Consider the following 7,990-nt stretch of genomic DNA (forward strand, 5'->3'; position numbering starts at 1 on the left):
CTTGAAACATAGGATCAACACTTTACATGTTGCTTTTATGTTTTTGTTCAGTGTTGAATTGATGCGGTAAGCCACAGGATAAAGTGCAAGGACATGCCTCTGCAGCCTACTGCCTTCTAATGTCACAGAGCAAAGTTACATCAGACAACGCTAGAATGGACGTGAAGGCAGCATTTACCACACAATGAGGGCTTCAGTGACATTGCTGGACCGTGAGGTACAGAGAAGGACAGATAGCATGAAGAGGTTGTCAGAAGAAAACAGACGACTGATATCATTTCTGTAGCTATTTCACCCTGGGTCAGGCTGTCGATCTTATTAAATTGACTTGAAGCATAAGAAGATTACTCAACAGCGCCAGAGAGCCTCACTGTGTTGTTTCGTTGGCCGGTGTAGTGTGTCTCATTGTTCACAGTGGGTCCATTTCACCCACTGCAAAAACAACACTTGGGCGAGGCGTACACTACATGTTCAATCTAGTTTGGTCCATAAGGGAGGTTAACAAACCACTCTATCTTTGTTCTCCTATTTCTCTCTCCTCTCGTCTATTGCACTCAAGTATTTTTTCTCCTGCTGGCAGCGTTGCCATGACAAAGCTCACACACACAATGATCTCTGGCATAAAACCACAAAACAGCCTACTGCTGATCACCTCTCCCTTCATACCCATACCACCTCCCTCCCTCTCTTCCTCTCTCTCTTCCCATACCACCTCCCTCCCTCTCTTCCTCTCTCTCTTCCCATACCACCTCCCTCCCTCTCTTCCTCTCTCTCTTCCCCCTCCCTCCCCCCTCCCTCCCTCCCTCTCTCCTCTCCCTCCTCCCTCCCTCCCTCCCTCCCTCCCTCCCTCCCCCTCCCTCCCTCCCTCACTCCCTCCCTCCCTCCCTCCCTCCCTCCCTCCCTCCCTCCCTTCTCTCTCTCTCCCTCCCTCCCCCTCCCTTCTCTCCCTCCCTCCCTCCCTCCCTCCCTCCCTCCTCTCCCTCTCTCTCTCCCTCCTTCCTCCCTACTCTCTCTCTCTCTCCCCCTCCTCCCTCAATCCCTCCCTCCCTTCTCTCTCTCTCTCTCCCTCCTCCTTCTCTTCTCTTTCTCTTCCTCCTCCCTCCCTTCTCTCTCTCTCTCCCTCTTCCCTCTCTTCTCTCTCTCTCCCTCCTCCTATCTCCCTGCTCCTTGTTCGCTGACTTTGGTAATTTCACACTCCTCTCCCCCTCATGTCTCTCTGGCGTTCCCTCTTTCATAGTTCTGGCCTAGAGCCTCCTGGTTGCTCTGGCGCTGGCATGGAGCACGGAGCACGCTTTACTGTGTGTGTGTGTGTGTGTGACTGCGTGCGTGTGTGTGTCTTTGTTTGTCCATGTATGTGAATGCATGTTTGTTTCAGTTTGTGTGTGGTCTGAAGCTTCCCCAGTACTCTCAGTTAGGAATTCTGCAGTACACAACTGCAGTACAGAAACAAACGGCTAGTCAGATGATCATCAGCAGCCTCTCAGAACCATATATACATACTGGTTCCCCCAGGGCCTGTGTTCCCTGTTCTCTGTTCTCTGGTCAATGTTCTGTGTTTCTTGGTCCATGTTCCCTGTTCCATGTTTCATGTTCCATATTCCTTGTTCTCTGGTCCATGTTCCCTGACCATGTTCCCTGTTCCATGTTAGATGTTCCATGTTCTGTGTTACATGTTCCATCGTCCTTGTTCCCTTGTTCCATGTTTCCTGTTCCATGTTCCCTGCTCCATGTTCCATGTTCCATGTTCCATGTTCCATGTTCTCTGTTCTCTGGTCCATGTTCCCTGTTTCTTGGTCCATGTTCCATGTTCCCTGTTCCATGTGCCCTGTTCCGTGTTCCGTGTTCCGTGTTCCGTGTTCCCTGTTCCCTGTTCCATGTTCCTTGTTCGGTGTACCCTGTTCCATGTTCCCTGTTCCATGTTCCCTGTTCCATGTTCCCCTTTCCATGTTCCGTGTTACATGTTCCTTATCCCAGGATCTCAAATTAAGAACAGCAACACAAGCATGTTACACGTCTGTCAACAGCTGCCACCAAGGCTAAGCCCCGGTGTGTGTTTGTGTGTGTGTGTGTGTGTGTGTGTATATATGACAGATGTTTTCCTGTCTCTAAGCCTCCTCCTCCATGGCCCAGTTAGCTACGTAAGGGCTGATATCTATTATTGAGGCCTGTGTGATGTTTGGTGACTAAGAGAAAGAGACAAGCAGGGGGGATAAGCTGACAACATTTAGAAGGGCAGAGGCATGTTCTTCCACACACTCACAGGAGGTAAACTATAAAGCACACCGTGTCTGGCTTGAAATGCAGGTAACAGATGTTCAGTTCTGTATACGGACATGGGACGTCTGGGATACTTTGCACATCCTAAACGGAGATGGAGTTAGACGTTAAACAAACACCGTGAATTAAGCTCAAGCACAGTCTCAACATTCGGAACAGAGAGGTGTGTTTATCAATATGAAGAGGTATAAGGTGTGTGAGTGTGTTTGTTTGTGTGTGTGTGTGTGTTTTTCTGGTGAGTGAGGTGTGTAAATGCCAGGCTGTCAGAGCTGGCCTGTCAGGGAGAGCAGGCGTGACGTGACAGACAGCTGTGGCATTTACCTTTAGGTTTAATACCAGAAACCCTATCCATCTCTGTCACACACCCACTCATCTACACACACACACACACACACACACACACACACACACACACACACACACACACACACACACACACACACACACACACACACACACACACACACACACACACACACACACACACACACTTCCATCAGTGGTAGCCATGAAGTTAGAGAGGTGGGTCGGTAACCAGAGGGTTGCCTCTTTGAACCCCCGAGCTGCCTGTGGGGAAATCGGCAGGGAGTGATCAGGCAGCCGGTATACTACATAAAGCAGTTGTGCCCTTGAGCAAGGCACTACCCCTAAGTGCTCCAGGGGTGCTGCTCTGCCGCAGTGCTTCTCCAACCTGTGATGTGTGTAGGTGCCTGTGGGTGGTATTACAGTAGTTAACAACCCCAAAGCCTGTTTTTGGAATGCAGCCTCTAAGACAGCTAAGCTACTCCGTCTCAGCCCAGTCCTGATACTGGGACAAAGAGAATTAGGGGATTTCACCCAAATCTGGGCAGGGTGGATGTGGGCAAGTGTACTGTCTGTGTGTGTGTGTGTGTGTGTGTGTGTGTGTGTGTGTGTGTGTGTCTGTGTGTGTGTGTGTGTGTGTGTGTGTGTGTGTGTGTGTGTGTGTGTGTGTGTGTGTGTGTGTGTGTGTGTGTGTGTGTGTGTATGTGTGTGTGTGTGTGTGTGTGTGTGTGTGTGTGTGTGTGTGTGTGTGTGTCTGTGTGTGTGTGTGTGTGCTTGCATGGCTCTGCGCGTGTGTCTTTTCTCTCTTCCATCTCCACAGACCAGCAGCTCAGCAGCAGCTTTGTCTGCGGCAGATAGAGGGAAGCCAAAGCATTTTACATGAGCTGCTGATCCTCATTATAGTGCGCACTCTGACCACAGGAATTCCACAGTTTGCTTTTGATGTTGTTTCATGAGGCCAGGACAGGAGGCATGTCTCTGCTTTGTTATGGTGCACTGCAGGTAAACCTCAGCTAGTAGCAGAGCTGAAAGTGGAGACAGAGGCTGGAGAAGAGATGTGAGGTCTCTCCACCTTTACCTCATGTCTCTTCTCCACCCTCTGTCTCCACCTTTACCTCACGTCTCTTCTCCACCCTCTGTCTCCACCTTTACCTCACGTCTCTTCTCCACCCTCTGTCTCCACCTTTGCCTCACGTCTCTTCTCCACCCTCTGTCTCCACCTTTACCTCACGTCTCTTCTCCACCCTCTGTCTCCACCTTTACCTCACGTCTCTTCTCCACCCTCTGTCTCCACCTTTACCTCACGTCTCTTCTCCACCCTCTGTCTCCACCTTTACCTCACGTCTCTTCTCCACCCTCTGTCTCCACCTTTACCTCAGGTCTCTTCTCCACCCTCTGTCTCCACCTTTACCTCACGTCTCTTCTCCACCCTCTGTCTCCACCTTTACCTCACGTCTCTTCTCCACCCTCTGTCTCCACCTTTACCTCACGTCTCTTCTCCACCCTCTGTCTCCACCTTTACCTCACGTCTCTTCTCCACCCTCTGTCTCCACCTTTACCTCAGGTCTCTTCTCCACCCTCTGTCTCCACCTTTACCTCACGTCTCTTCTCCACCCTCTGTCTCCACCTTTACCTCACGTCTCTTCTCCACCCTCTGTCTCCACCTTTACCTCACGTCTCTTCTCCACCCTCTGTCTCCACCTTTACCTCACGTCTCTTCTCCACCCTCTGTCTCCACCTTTACCTCAGGTCTCTTCTCCACCCTCTGTCTCCACCTTTACCTCACGTCTCTTCTCCACCCTCTGTCTCCACCTTTACCTAATGTCTCTTCTCCACCCTCTGTCTCCAACTTTACCTCACGTCTCTTCTCCACCCTCTGTCTCCACCTTTACCTCACGTCTCTTCTCCACCCTCTGTCTCCCCCTTTACCTCACGTCTCTTCTCCACCCTCTGTCTCCCCCTTTACCTCATGTCTCTTCTCCACCCTCTGTCTCCACCTTTATGTTTGGGATGCACAATAATATGACCCCTCTTTGTAAAGGCTCAAGGATGCCTACAAGCCTCACAAGATTTGTCTGAAGGTCCCCCGGTACCAGTTGAAAAAATGAGTGGAAGTATATATGGAGACTGATGTGACAAATAAAGTGACAAAAATAAATTAAAATATATATGTTTTTTCTTATATCTCAGATCCTGTTGATATATTGGGTTGGACTTTCTATTGCTTCATGTAGGGAATCTATTATTCAATGCATTTGTATTTATCTATTGAACCTTTATTTAACTAGGGAAGTCAGTTAAGAACAAATTATTGTTTACAATGATGGCCTACCGGGGTACAGTGGGTTATCTGCCTTGTTCAGGGACAGAACGACTGGTTTTTACTATGTCAGCTTGGGGGTTCGATCACAGCAACCTTTTGGTTATTTGCTCAACGCTCTAGCCACTACCCTACCTGCCACCTTAACTGTCCCCATCATTTCCAATCCTGCAGTATAGGCTAAAAGCAGCAAGACAAATAATTACTTTTCATAAAATCATTTGTTTTATATACTGTTATTATGCTTTGAAATCAAATATCAAAAAGATTCTCGGTATGCTTAGACAGGGCTGAGACACTTATGGGATAACACACACACACACACACACACACACACACGAGCATCACTTATTTACTCACACCCTGGAGAGAAAGAGCACACAGATTTATCCAGATTTATCCCTCTCTTGCTAGGAACAAACCCTGTCCAAATCAATTTGAGTCTAAGTCTAAGACTGACTGGGGCTTTCAGACATACACAGGGAGACTTTCTTACTCTCTTCTTCTTGTTTATACAGTCGGCTATTTCTTCACTTACTTTTTTAACCTTGTGTCAGAAGAAAGGGTGAAAATGTAAGTCCGACACACATGATGTGAAACTATGAAAGAAAACGCAACACATCTCTCCAACAAGTGTGATTGAATAAAGCAATGTTCAGACATAAATCAATAAAATGAGTATTGACTTTTACAGTTCAGTTGTTTTTTGTTTTTTTAGGGAGTAGATCAGCTTTAATATTGCGGAGAGACTGTAGCTTCCGTCAATGTAATTGTCTGCATCATTTCCAATCCCCCATATATGTTTTGTGTAATTATATACAGTACCAGTCAAAAGTTTGGACCCACCTGCTCATTCTAGGGTTTTTCTTTATTTTTACAATTTATTTTAACAATTTTCTACATTGTAGAGTAAGAGTGAAGACATCCAAACTATGTAATAACACATATGGATCCATGTAGTAACCAAAAAAGTGTGAAACAAATCTAAATATAATTTATATTTGAGATTCTTCAAAGTAGCCACCCTTTGCCTTGATGATAGTGCAATTCTTCAGCCATTCCTGCAAGAATTTTGTGTAATAATTTAAATTGAACAATTCGAAGTTTTGAATCCGCCGTCGTTTTGCGTGTCAATTCATAAACCATGTGTCATGGAATTGGTACATCGAAAATCTCTTCCCAACTATTTTGGAATCTATATGACACAGCTGTCAATTTCTGGGTCCATAACCCTCCTGTTGTGTTAGTTTCATGTTAATTAATTCTGTGTTCCCGGTCCAAAATGACCGCCCCATTATAGCTGATTATAAATCCATAATAATACATATATTATCATCACATGTTGTGTTAGATCTTTTTAACAACTTAAGATCTTGTGAACATTACAAGTTTCGAACATCTATTTACTATTTATGGCCTGTAGGCCTCATTGACCTGAGATCATACAACTCATTTTTGAGTAAAACAAGCATAATGTATGGATTACTTTGACTATAACAAATACTCAGATTAAACATATTAGGCTATTTATCATAGACTAGGACTCTCTTAACTTTTTGTAACTAGGGGCAGTATTTTCATTTTTGGATAAAAAACGTTCCCGTTTTAAACTGGATATTTTGTCATGACAAGATGCTCGACTATGCATATAGTTGACAGCTTTGGATAGAAAACACTCTGACGTTTCCAAAACTGCAAAGATATTGTCTGTGAGTGCAACAGAACTGATGTTACAGGCGAAACCCAGATAAAAATCCAACCAGGAAGTGCCCCATATTTTGAAAGCCCTGCATGCCAATATGGCTTTGAAGGGGCTACGAATGAGCTTACACTTTCTACGTATTCCCCAAGGTGTCTACAGCATTGTGACGTCTTTTAACACATTTATGTTGAAGAATAGCCGTAAGGGACCACATTGAGCAAGTGGTCACATGATGGCTCCCGCAGAAAATCTTGCGTACAGTACTGAGGTAGCCATTATTCCAATCACTTCTAATGAGAGACCAATTGTCCCGACTGATATTTTATCGAATAGACATGTGTATAACACCTTGAGGTTTGATTCTAAACAACGTTTGCCATGTTTCTGTCGATATTATGGAGCTAATTTGAAAAAAAGTTTGGCGTTGTAGTGACCGCATTTTCTGGTCGATTTCTCAGCCAAACGTGAAGAACAAACGGGAGCTATTTCGCTAATATTTTGGGAAAAAAGGAACATTTGCTATCTAACTGGGAGTCTCCTGAGTGAAAACATCCGAAGTTCTTCAAAGGTAAATTATTTGTTTTGATTGCTTTTCTTATTTTCGTGAAAATGTTGTCTGCTGCTAGCAGAGCATAATGCTATGCTAGGCTATGATAAACTTACACAAATGCTTGTCTAACGTTGGCTGTAAAGCATATTTTGAAAATCTGAGATGACAGTGTGATTAACAAAAGGCTAAGCTGTGTCTCAATATATTTCATTTGTGATTTTCATGAATAGGAAGATTTTCTAGGAAGATTCATGTCCGCTGCGTATGCTAATTAGTTTGAGGCGATGATTACGCTCCCGGATCCGGGTTTGAGAGTCGCAAGAACAAGGACTCTGTCCTCCTCACCAGTGTCACGATCAAAGATATGATCAAGAGCCTCACATGCAGTACATCGTTTGGTCATTGTGCTGCCACATAATGAATTGTGAGCAAAGCCTCAAAAAAGCTTTATATACCAGAGCTGCGAGAAAAGTTATATATATTATTGAAACAATGTTGCTATTGTTTGTGAGAATGGCAACAGGTGTCGTTCCCTTGGGGGAAAGATTCTAACTCAATATTAGGAAGGTGTTCCAAATGTTTGATATACTCAGTTTAAGTGTATTATACAGTATTTCATATATTGTTATATTATAACCTTAGCGGTTCGAGCGCTGAATGCTGATTGGATGACAACTGCGGTATATCAGACCGTATACCACGGGTATGACCAAACAGTTATTTTTACGGCTCTAGTTACGTTGATAAACAGTTTATAATTGTCACGCCCTGATCTGTTTCACCTGTCCTCGTTGTTGTCTCCACCCCCTCCAGGTGTTGCTTGTTTTCCCCAGTGTAT

This window comes from Oncorhynchus masou, chromosome 13, assembly GCF_036934945.1.
Source record: "Oncorhynchus masou masou isolate Uvic2021 chromosome 13, UVic_Omas_1.1, whole genome shotgun sequence".
Lineage (NCBI taxonomy): Eukaryota > Metazoa > Chordata > Actinopteri > Salmoniformes > Salmonidae > Oncorhynchus > Oncorhynchus masou.